The following is a 12,354-nucleotide window of genomic DNA, read 5'->3' on the forward strand; positions in this document are numbered from 1 at the left end:
CATCGCTTAGTAGAGGAGCAGAGTGAAGGAGAAAAATTTTGTTTTCATGCTAAGGCATCGCCTAGCAGAGGAGCAGATTGCAGGAGAAAAATCGAATTTTCCTACTATGACATCGCCTAGTAGAAGAGCAGAGTGAAGGAGAAAAATTTTATTGTCCTGCCAAGGCATCGCCTAGCAGAGGAGTAGAGTGCAGGAGAATAATCAAATTTTCCTGCTAAGGCATCGCCTAGCAGATGAGCAGAGTGCAGAATAAAAATCAAATTTTCCTACTATGACATCGCCTAGTAGAAGAGCAGAGTGAAGGAGAAAATTTTTATTTTCCTGCTAAGGCATCGCCTAGACAGAGGAGCAGAGTGCAGGAGACAAATCAAATTTTCTACTATGGCATCGCCTAGTAGAGGAACAGAGTGAAGGAGAAAAATTTTATTTTCCTGCTAAGGTATCGCCTAGCAGAGAAGTAAAGTGCAGGAGACAAATCCAATTTTCCTACTATGGCATCGCCTAGTAAGGAGCTGAATGGAGGAGAAAAATTTTATTTTCCTGCTAATGCATCGCCTAGCAGAGGAGCAGAGTACATGAGACAAATCAAATTTTCCTACTATGGCATCGTCTAGTAGATGAGTAGAGTAAAGGAGAAAAATTTTATTTTCCTGCTCTCCACCTATATCCTCCGTCTCTGACTTGAGCGTCGGAGGGGCTACGCCGGGACACCCTCCTGGCCCCCTTCTAACGGTCTTATTCGTGATTTCAGGCTCAGGAAAAATTCGAAATCTGCGTTTGGACTAGTAATACTTTCTGGAATCGGACCCTGAATTCCCCGTGAGTATCAACCTTCTATGCAGTTTAAAAGATTTGAGTTGCAACATTACCACTAGCTATAGCTTTTGGTAAAGCGGCAAGAGTTCGATCCGACAATATTTATATCTTAAAAAAATATTTAAATCAATATAGTGTTTATTATTACTAAAATATATTTTAAATATATTTTAAATCCAAATAAATGATTATAGATCAAAAGCTATTTGACGAGTATTTAACTATCAATAAATTTTTACGGACAAAAATATACATGTACGATAATGATAGATCATCGATACTTTTTCATCAATGAATTGCATATTTTGATTCATCTCTCGACCCTAAGTTACGGTAGTGAGTAATAACCCAGTACTATATGATCAAAATAAAAATATCTATAATAATGAATGACATATGGATTTCACGCATGTTCATATCAAAATCTCATGAAATGATAAATGAAATAAAGGCAATGATGTTAGCATATAAGCTATATCAAATGTTTTAGATAAATCAAGCGAACCATAGCTATGTCAGTGTAGGACCACTTGGATTTACATTTTTATTATTATTCGACTTGATTTGGTTCAATTTCATCCATAATATTAATGTGTTGGGGATCGATATGGAGTTTAGAGGGGGGATGAATAAACTCTATTCCTTTGACGATAGTTTTTGCAAAGGGTGCTAGAATCCTGTTAGAGATTCTAGCTGTTCTTGTTCTAGTGTAAGTCCAACAGATCACAATAATGTGTGCGAAAACGATCCGATGGAGTAAGATGAAAACGGTAATAACAGTAGACAATAAAACAGTAGTTGTTTCTGGAAGTTCGAAAATAAAATCTTCTACGTCTCCCCTTCTTCTGTTTCGTATCACTAAAGACTTTGGATTTTACAGCACACCCTTGTACACATCCACTTCAGCAGGGCTTATCTTTTGCCTACTGAAACTCTTAGTAACTCAACACAAAAGTTAAATACAACAAGGTTCTGGAAAAGACTCTTTTCCAGTTTACAAACTCTTCTTCGAAATATAGTAAAGTGTTTTGCTTGAAGAGATGAAGAAATAGCAGTACAAAATGATCTCCAAAGATAAGATATAATATGAAGCGTGTACTGCTTTTCTGCAATTTTGAGCTTAGAAGATGATGAATTGATTCGCGGTTGCTCAATGTAGCATTGGATAGATAAAATGATCAGCGTTGTTCTCTAAGTGATTTTGATCCATATATATAGATAACTCGAATCCAACGTCTATAATAAAAAACGGCTCTTTTGATTTCTGATAGAAACAGCTTTATTTCCTAAAGAGGATCCTGCAAAAAACTTTCAACATAGTCAGTCTTGTTTTATACCAAAACTGGTAAAGCGAATTAAATGACTTCGTACAACATTAATGGTGCAACTAATGCTTAGTACTAGGTAAAGTAACGGTAACATTTAAGACTTGAATAATCGAGTGGAGTGCTGTTAAGTACTGATCCAGTGCTGCTTCTGTTACACTAAGCCATTGAGTACTGACTAAAGTACTGCTTCTGGTAAAGCAAGTCAAAAGCTACTGCTTTGCATTATCTTTTGGTTGGTGTTATTCTTACTGGTTTTGATTATCATCACCACAATAAAATAGATCTAACAATTTCCCCCTTTGCGGTGATGCCAAAACCTGGAAGTTAGTAACAATGAATAGTAAAGCAAGTAGTAACTAAAACCAGCTGATTAATAAATAATAAATAGTTTGAACAGAGTTTGTAAAACAGCAATAAATCCTAGTCATTTGTTCCAATATCTCGGAACAGAGTTTCCTCATCCTGAGGATCTTGAATTCTATTGGATGGTTCTGCTTGATTTTCTCCAATCCTTCCTTCTTCTGATCCTCTTCCTTGTGCTTCCATCATGCCTTGTGTTTCCCCCTTTTTGGCATCAGTGGCGTGAAATCGAGTAAGTAAGAGATCAACTCGTCCAGTAAGTGTAATAATGCCGTTATGCAGAATCTCCAGAGTTGGTGTGTGACTCGAAACTTGATCATTACAGAACCTGAATAGATTGAGATTGGGACGCAATCTGTGCATTGATAGTTTCGAGTCTGGAGTCCATAGTGTCAACTTTGGTAGAGACAGAATGAAGAGCCACATCATGAGTAGAGAGGATACGACGAGCATCAGATTGTCCAAGTACAAGGTCAGCATGGCTTTTGAGTACATTCTTCCTGAAGAGTTGAGTGTCAACCTCAATTTTTGCCAACGGTTATGCGGTATTGCTGAGATACTTCATGACTCGTTCTCTTAAACTGGTGGTGGCGTAGACCTCACTAGCATGGGCATGAGATAAACGCTTGACAGTCTCTGATAGGGTGTCAATAGTCCATTTAAGATGATCAATCTCATATTCAAGATTGAATTGATCTTCCTCTGGGGATTGGCTTCTTTCACGCATTCGTTCTCTAATTTCACCAATATGTGCAATGTGAGCAATTTGAGAGGGTGATTCAACAGGAATGACAAATAATGCAGTAGAAGAGACAGGAGCAGTAGGAGCAGTAACGATAGCAGTAGATGGTGCAGTAGAAAATCCTTCATTAACAGGAGATTGCTCAGCAGCAACGGTTTCAACAGCAGCTTGTTACAATAACAGCAGAAGGTTCAGGAAGTGCGCTTTCTTCTGTTTGCACGACTTCGTTGGCCTCCAACTGTTCAGGCGGGTTGAATCGGATCTTTCAAGATCGCGACCATATCCTCTTGATGTTCAGTGGAGAAGATCTCCAAGTTTGGCAATGAGGGAGATTGGGCAGCATGCGATTCTTCCTGGGGTTGATCTGCTGAAAGGACTGTTGGTTGGACTGATTCATCAGCTTGAATTGTGTCCGGTGCCGCAAAAACATTTCGAGTGATAGACTGAATGACTTCATCTACTGAAGCCAGTTCTCGAACAGATATGAGAAAAGAAGACTGAGTAGGCAACTTGGAAGATGCAGGAGTACTAGAAACCTTAGCTTCTGTAGGAGCTATAGTTCGTTCTTCAACTGGCTTAATTTGATCAAGATCTGGAATAAAGCCTACTGAATATGGTTCAGAATCTCGAAAAGTCTGTTCTTAAGTAAGAAGTTGCCCATCCATTATTTTCAAATGGTCAGTCAGTACAAGGATCACATTTTGATCTTGAGCAGCAGTGGGAATCAATGCATCAAAATTATACTGAAGAGTCTTTAATACTGGTTCCAGCTTCTGACGTTTAAGCTGCTCAAAAATGAAGTTGCGGCGTCTCATCGTGTCAATCACATTTTCAGTCTTTGCAAATTCAAAGACCTTTTTCTCATACTTCACCATTCTTCCAAAGACACCTTTGGTTTTGAAAAACGAGAGGGGATGGAAGACCCGAACCTTGTGCCATTATCAAAGAAGGTCATTTCTTCATTAGCTGAATTTTCAATTTCTTCTAAATGAAGAGCAATGCCAGTAGAGACAGACGATTTGGCAGCTAGAAATTGTGGTTCGTCAAAATTTTTCCTTTGCCTTTTCCTGTCGATGAGGCAGTCATCATGGGTCGAAAAGCAGAAGACCTGGCAGTTGATTCACGAATAACGACCCCAGACACGGGTCTGAAAGTTGAAGAATTAGATGTTGTGGGAGCAGTAACAGCAATTGGTTTTGAAACCGAGGCGGTTGGTGGTGCAATAGGAACGGCTTCTGGAAACACTTGTTTCAACAGAACAATGTCCAACTCAGAGATGGCTGCTGTCTTCTTGGTTCGAAGAAGAGTGCGAGCTTTCTTCTTGCTGGGAGTAAGTGGCAGAGATGGTTGAATAGAGCAGCAGACTCCTCGGAAACTGTCTTATCAGAATCAGTGGAGATAACCACTCGTTTTCTTTTAATTTTCTTCTGAGGTCCTAGAGCCTCAGCTTGAGCATCTCCGACTTCCTTTTTCAAAGCAATAAACTCAGCCACGGTTGGCTTTGGTCTTAACGCAAGCACATTATCAGCATCTGCCATTGTGACATACGAGGCGTCCAAATCAGAAGTAAGAGCAAAACCAGCATTCTTAAGCATTTGGCATATCTGCACAGCGAAACCAGAACTCCTCCTAACCACCATTTCCTTCATTATGTTGAACAGAAAACGACTCCAATCCACCTTATATCCAGAAGTGATGGCAGCCATCACTTGAACTTTTTCTTTCGTTAGCCGATCGAATGTTCCGGCTTTGACTAACAACGCTTTGGCAACAATATCAGTAAGTACTTGAAATTCCATCTTCAACAGCTTTTTGAAACAGGACGGAGACAGTTCTATTCCAGAAGCTGAGAAATTCAATAAAGCAGTAGACATTTCCTCCTTGGAAATTCCAAAAGTTCATTTATCCCTGAAAAAGGGAGAAAGAAAGTCGATCCAAGCAAAGCAGCACCGATAGAAATAGATGCATGATAAACATAAAAATTGTACATTAATTAAATGTTTTATAATATAAATATATAGTTTTTGTTTTATTAAATGTTTAAATATTATATTTTTTATAATAAATTGTATAAAATATAAGTTGTGTAATTATAAGTTTTTACTATTTTTTACAGGTTCGATAAAACAAGAATAAACTTGGCGTTGCAAGTGGAATTAAGATGATTCTTGGACCTGTAGAAAGTTGATGTTAATATCTACAATATTGGTGGAAAGCATGAGATAAAAAATCCTCTCACAATTGGGATCAAATTAAGCAACAAATAAAGTTACCAAAGGAGTGTCAGTTTTACCATGCTCTAGTATTTTGACCATATCTCTCAAATTACTTGGTCAAATGGTTTGAAAAAAATACCACAACTAGACAACTCAATTATCCACATGTTTCTTTTTATGTGAAGAAGCAAATTCGGAGAAGAAGATTTTCAAAAGTGATGTGTAATATAATATAATATCTTGGAACACCAATAAAGACTTATGTGTAAAAAAATAATATTTTATTTGTGGTTGTCTCCCCAAATTTGGCTATAAATAGGAGTGCATTGTAATGTATTGAGATATCCCTCATTCTATGAACAAACCTTTGAGTTCATAATATTTCTCTCTATATTTTTCCTTTATTTCTTCATTTAAATATAATTAGCATGTTAATTTCATATTCAAAGTTTTACACTTTGAATAATGAATAGCTAACTTCCTAAAATTGAGATGAAAAGGTGAAACTCTTGGCATGATAATAAGGTTACTAAAAGTTAAGAATCTATGTTTTATATTATTTAATCATTATTTATTGTTTATGTTATATTTATTTCTTTAAGCATTTTTATACCCTACTTATAAGTGGGAGTTTTGATTTATTGTTGCCTTATGTTACACTAAATTCTTGGAACCATTTAAATGTTAGTTTGGTATTACCAACCATTTAAAGTGGATGCCTTGATTTATTATATATGAATATATTATAATATTAAATTCTTGGAACCTATTTAAATGTTTGTTTGGTTTTACCAACCATTTAAAGTGGGAACCTTGATTTACTATATATAAATATATCATAATAATAATTTCTTGGTACCATTTAAATGTTAGTTTGGTTTTACCAACCATTTAAAGTGGGAACCTTGATTTAGTGTTTACAAATATATATATAGCACAATAAATACTCGACAATATTTATAAATTTTAGTATATATTATATACTTATAAAATAATAATATATAACATAATATAAATATGATTATTTAATATATTGGAACCATTTTATTAAGTGGATTTCAATAATGTTCGTTAATGTTAACTTTATTAAAATATCAAGAGTGGATCCTTTAATCTCAACTACTTAATTAAAATTTGAACAATTAAAAATTACCAATTAAATATTCAAACAACTAAAAAAAAATAAAAATAAAAAAACATTATAGTGGACTTGTAATTAACTTAGCTTTCCTGTGGATATGATATTCAGACTCACGGAATTATACTACTTGTGGACAACCTGCTCTTGGGAGTGCAACAATCAAAGTCGCAACAAGTTTTTGGCGCCGTTGCCGGGGAAGTATGATTTAATTTCAAGTCTATTTAATTTTCTTTATATTTTATTTTTCTTTATTTGAATTTTTATTGCTTTTGTGTGTTTTTATCCTTTTGCATTTGCATTTGCATGAGCATTTGGTCACGTACACTTAGTGGTCGACTCATTCGAAATAACCCTTTATTTTTACAAAAACATGGCGGAAGAACCCCTCCAAGAAAATGAAGATGAAATTCAATCTCAACATGATCATGATAGACGAAGAACACTTAGAGATCACATGAATCCTACACGTACTAATGCACCTTCATGTCTAGTTTTTCTCCCTGGTGCATCTCATTTTAATTTTAAGCCTGGTATTATCCAACTTTTACCCAATTTTCATGGCTTAGATTCTGAAAATCCATACATGCATTTACGAGAGTTTGAAGAAGTGTGTAACACATATAATGATCTAAATTGTAGCATGAACATCATTCGACTTAAGCTTTTTTCCTTTTTCTTTAAAAGATAAAGCTAAAACTTGGCTACAAAATCTTAGATCGGGATCCATTCGAACTTGGGATGAATTGCAACAACAATTTTTGAAAAAGTTTTTTCCATTTCATAGAACAAATTCTTTCAAAAGGCAAATCATCACTTTCACTCAAAAACAAAGAGAAACTTTTTATCAGTGTTGGGATAGATACAAAGAATTGCTTAATCTTTGTCCACATCATGGTTTTGAAATTTGGAGAGTTGTTTCTCAATTTTATGAAGGCTTAACACCTAAAGATAGGCAAATGGTTGAATTTATGTGTAATGGAACATTTGAAGATAAAGATCCAAACGAGGCAATTGAGTATCTCGATTCATTAGCTGAAAATGCTCAAAATTGGGACACTATAGGTACAATCGAACCATCAAACAAGATTCAATCTCCTACATCTGGTGGAGGTATGTACACTCTCAAAGATGAACATGATCTTCAAGCTAGATTTACCTCTTTGGCAAGAAAAGTAGAGGCACTTGAATTGAAAAGGAATGGTCAATTAAAATATGTTCAAGAAATTGTGTGTCACATCTGTGATACAAGTGATCATTTTACAAAAGATTGTCCCACTTTGCCCTCTTTTAAAGAATGTCTCCATGAACAAGCCAATGTTTTGAACAATTTCAAAAGGCCAAAATTTGAACCATTTTCTCAAAATTACAATCCAGGTTGGCGAAATCATCCAAATTTTAGTTGGAGGAATGATAATGCTGCACAATTTTCACAACCACATTTCCAAAATCAACAAAATTTTCAAAATTATGCATCTTATGTTCCTCCACCTAAAAGAAATTTGGAAGATACATTGAATTCTTTCATTGCAAAGCAAGAGTCTATCAATACTCAAACTGCTCAAACCATGACAGATTTGAAAGATACTCTTGCTAAATTTGCATCTGCACTTAATGTTCATGAAAAAGGTAAATTTCCTTCACAACCTCTGCCTAATACCAAGGATCATCATTCACAAACTGGAACTTCTGGAACTCAACCGATGGATCAGGTAAAATCTGTTATTACCCTTCGAAGTGGTAAGGTTGTGGAAAAATCCATTCTTGAACCTTGTGAAGATGATGATAAATCAAATCCAAAGGGTAAGGAAGTGGAACCCATAACTTGCGAAGAGGAGGTTCAACAGACAGTGTCACCACCATTCCCTCATGCATTGAAAAATACAAAAAAATCAAATTTGAATTCTGATATATATGATATTTTTAAACAAGTAAAAGTTAACATTCCTTTATTAGATGCAATAAAACAGGTACCATCATATGCCAAATTTTTGAAAGACTTGTGCACTGTGAAAAGAAAATTGAATGTGAAAAAGAAAGCATTTTTAGCCGAACAAGTAAGTGCAAGTATTCAAAATAATAATACTTTGAAATACAAAGACCCTGGTTGTCCTACTATTTCATGTATTATTGGAGAACGAAAGATTAAAAAAGCCTTACTTGATCTTGGAGCTAGTGTGAATTTACTTCCATATTCAGTTTATCAAGAACTCAATCTAGGCGAGTTAAAATCTACTTCGGTAACACTTTTACTTGCCGATAGATCTGTTAAAGTGCCAAGAGGTATGGTAGAAGACGTATTGGTCCAAGTTGATAATTTGTATATCCTGTCGATTTCATAGTTTTAGATACACAATCTATCGAAGCTTGTAATGCAATTCTTGTAATTCTGGGTCGTCCATTTTTAGCAACTTCTAATGCTCTTATAAATTGCAGGAATGGAATAATGAAGTTGTCATTTGGTAACATGACCTTGGGGCTTAATGTTTTTAATCTTTGTAAGCAACCACATGACAAAGGAGATGAAAGTGAAGATGAAAATCTTATTGAAACTCTTGTGGAAGAAAACATTCAAGAAGGGAGTACTCGTGATCAATTAGATATTTGTTCAATTGAAAGTGTTAAAGAAAATATTGAAATTGATCTTGATGATTTTATCAGGTATCACTTGTTACCAGGATCAGAGAAAGAATTTGATGCAAAATATGAGAACAAAGACGAACCACTCATATTGGAGTTAAAATCCTTGCCAGAAGAATTGAAGTATGCATTTCTTGGAGAAGATGAAACATATCCGGTGGTAATTTCTTCCAAACTAGAAAGTGATCAAGAAGGTAAATTAGTTGATATGCTTAAAAGACATAAAAATGCAATTGGTTGTACACTAAAAGACCTCAAGGGCATTAATCCACTAATTTGCACACACAAAATTCATTTAAAAGAAAATGCTAAAACATCTCAACAACCACAAAGGAGATTAAATCCACACATGAAAGATGTTGTGAAAACTGAAGTTCTCAAACTACTTGATGTTGGGATTATCTACCCTATTTCTGATAGTAAGTGGGTAAGCCTAACACAAGTAGTTCCAAAAAAATCTGGCATCACAGTGATAAAAAAAATGAAAAAGGTGAATTGTTAACAAGTCGAGTCCCATCTAGTTGGCGGATGTGTATTAATTATAGAAAATTAAATGACGCCACTAGAAAAGATCATTTTCCATTACCATTTTTGGATCAAATTTTAGAAAGAGTAGCAGGTCATCCATACTACTATTTTCTTGATCGATATTCAGGTTATTATCAAATTCCCATTGCACTAGAAGATCAAGATAAAACTACATTCACATGTCCTTTTGGAACATTTGCATTTAGAAGGATGCCATTTGGATTATGCAATGCCCCAGCAACATTTCAAAGATGTATGCTAAGCATTTTTTGCGACATGGTTGAAAATTGTTTGGAAATTTTCATGGACGATTTAACTGTCTTTGGGAATACATTTGATAATTTTCTTGAAAATTTGGAAAAAGTTTTAAAAAGATGCGAGGAAAAAGGTCTTATTTTAAATTGGGAAAATGTCATTACATGATTACTTCTGGAATTATTTTGGGACATGTCATGTCATCTCATGGAATTGAAGTTGATAAAGCAAAAGTTGATGTCATTGCCAATTTACCCTCTCCAAAAATCATTAAAGAAATTCGCTCATTTTTGGGACATGCTGGATTTTATAGGAGGTTTATAAAGGACTTTAGTTTAATCTCTAAACCCATTTGTAACCTCTTAAGCAAAAGACACTGCATTTGAGTGGACTCAAGAATGTCAAAATGCTTTTGATAAAATCATTCGACATTTAACATCAGCTCATATCATGCAACCTCCTGATAGGTCTTTACCATTTGAAATCATGTGCGATGCGAGTGATTACGCAGTCGGTGCAGTATTGGGTCAAAGAAGAAATGGTAAGCCTTATGTGATATATTATGCAAGTAGAACTTTAAACAATGCTCAAATGAGTTACTCCACAACTGAAAAAGAACTACTTGCTGTAATATTTGCATTAGATAAATTTCGTTCTTATTTGATTGGATCAACGACTATTGTGTTTACTGATCATTCTGCTATTAGATATTTGTTGACCAAACAGGATGCAAAGCCACGACTGATACGATGGATTTTGTTGCTCCAAGAATTTGACATTGTGATCAAAGATAAAAAAAAAGGAACCGAGAATGTCGTAGCCGATCATTTATCGAGACTAGTAACATGATCATCTTGTGAAATGACACCAATTAACGATAATTTTCCTGATGAACATTTATTTTCAGTTACTACTACACCTTGGTTTGCTAACATAGTAATTTTCTTGTGACAGAAAAAATGCCACCGCAATGGAGTTCTCAAGATAAAAGAAAATTTTTGAATGAGGTAAAAAACTTTTATTGGGATGATCCGTATCTGTTCAAGTATTGTCCGGATCAAATTTTTCGACGTTGCATACCCGACAATGAGGTAAGTAGTGTCATTAAATTTTGTCATTCAGAAGCATGCGGAGGACATTTTTCTTCAAAGAAAACGGCTGCAAAAATCTTGCAGTGTGGATTTTATTGGCCCACTTTGTTTAAAGACATCCACGAAATCTGCAAGATCTGTGAAAATTGTCAAAAATTGCGTGCGATTTCAAAAAGAAACATGATGCCTTTGAGTCCTATTATTGAAATTGAAATCTTTGACTGTTGGGGAATTGATTTTATGGGACCTTTTTCACCGTCGTTTGGATACTTGTATATTTTAGTTGCAGTTGATTATGTTTCCAAATGGATAGAGGCAATTCCATGTCGAACAAATGATCATAAAATCGTCATCAATTTTTAAAAGAAAATATTTTTAGTAGATTTGGAATTCCTCGAGCCATGATAAGTGATGGGGGAACTCACTTTGTTAATAAATCATTTGCTTCATTAATGAAAAAATATGGTATTACTCATAAAGTAACTACTCCTTATCATCCTCAAACAAATGGACAAGTTGAATTAGCTAATAGGGAGATAAAGCAAATTTTGGAAAAAACTGTTAACTCAAATAGAAAATATTGGTCTCTGCGACTTAATGATGCACTTTGGGCATATCGAACAGCTTTTAAAACATCATTGAATATGTCTCCCTATAGGTTGGTTTATGGAAAACATTGTCATTTGCCTGTGAAATTGGAACATAAAGCTTATTGGGCGATCAAAACTTTAAATTCAAGCATGGATGATGCCAACAAATTGCGTAAATTGCAACTTAATGAACTTGATGAACTCAGAAATGACGCGTATGAGAATTCAAGGATTTATAAAGCAAAAATCAAATCATTTCATGATAAAACAATTCTTAGAAAATCTTTTGAGATTGGTAAAAAAGTTTTGCTTTATAATTCTCGACTTCACATATTCCCAGGAAAATTACGATCAAGATGGACAGGCCCATATGTTGTAAAGCATGTGTATACTTATGGAGCTGTGGATATTGAAAATCCTAAAAATGGTGATATTTTTAAAGTAAATGGACAAATGCTTAAACCATTTTTAGAAAATGAAATCTTTCAAGAATAGTGTATTTCCCTTTCTGATCCTTAAATTTTTATGTTGAATTTAATTTTGTTTGTTTTTATTTCAGGTTTCCTTAATCTTTTTATTTTTCCGGTTAAATGGCGGATAACGGTACTCCGCGACTCTCATAGTCGGTTAAATCAGTTTCCCACAATTGC

General features: G+C 34.7%; 1 long non-coding RNA gene across 1 annotated transcript in view; it reads left to right on the forward strand.

Annotated features, from left to right (window-relative positions):
* The first annotated feature begins 1,947 nt into the window (after window positions 1–1,947).
* LOC142544991 (uncharacterized) overlaps window positions 1,948–12,354 on the forward strand; it is a 92,802-nt gene continuing 82,395 nt past the window's right edge. Inside the window, exon 1 of the long non-coding RNA XR_012820184.1 lies at window positions 1,948–1,961. This is a non-coding gene — a long non-coding RNA (uncharacterized LOC142544991). The remainder of the gene's footprint in view (window positions 1,962–12,354) is intronic.

The sequence above is a fragment of the Primulina tabacum genome, chromosome 5, assembly GCF_025594145.1.
Source record: "Primulina tabacum isolate GXHZ01 chromosome 5, ASM2559414v2, whole genome shotgun sequence".
Classification (NCBI taxonomy): domain Eukaryota; kingdom Viridiplantae; phylum Streptophyta; class Magnoliopsida; order Lamiales; family Gesneriaceae; genus Primulina; species Primulina tabacum.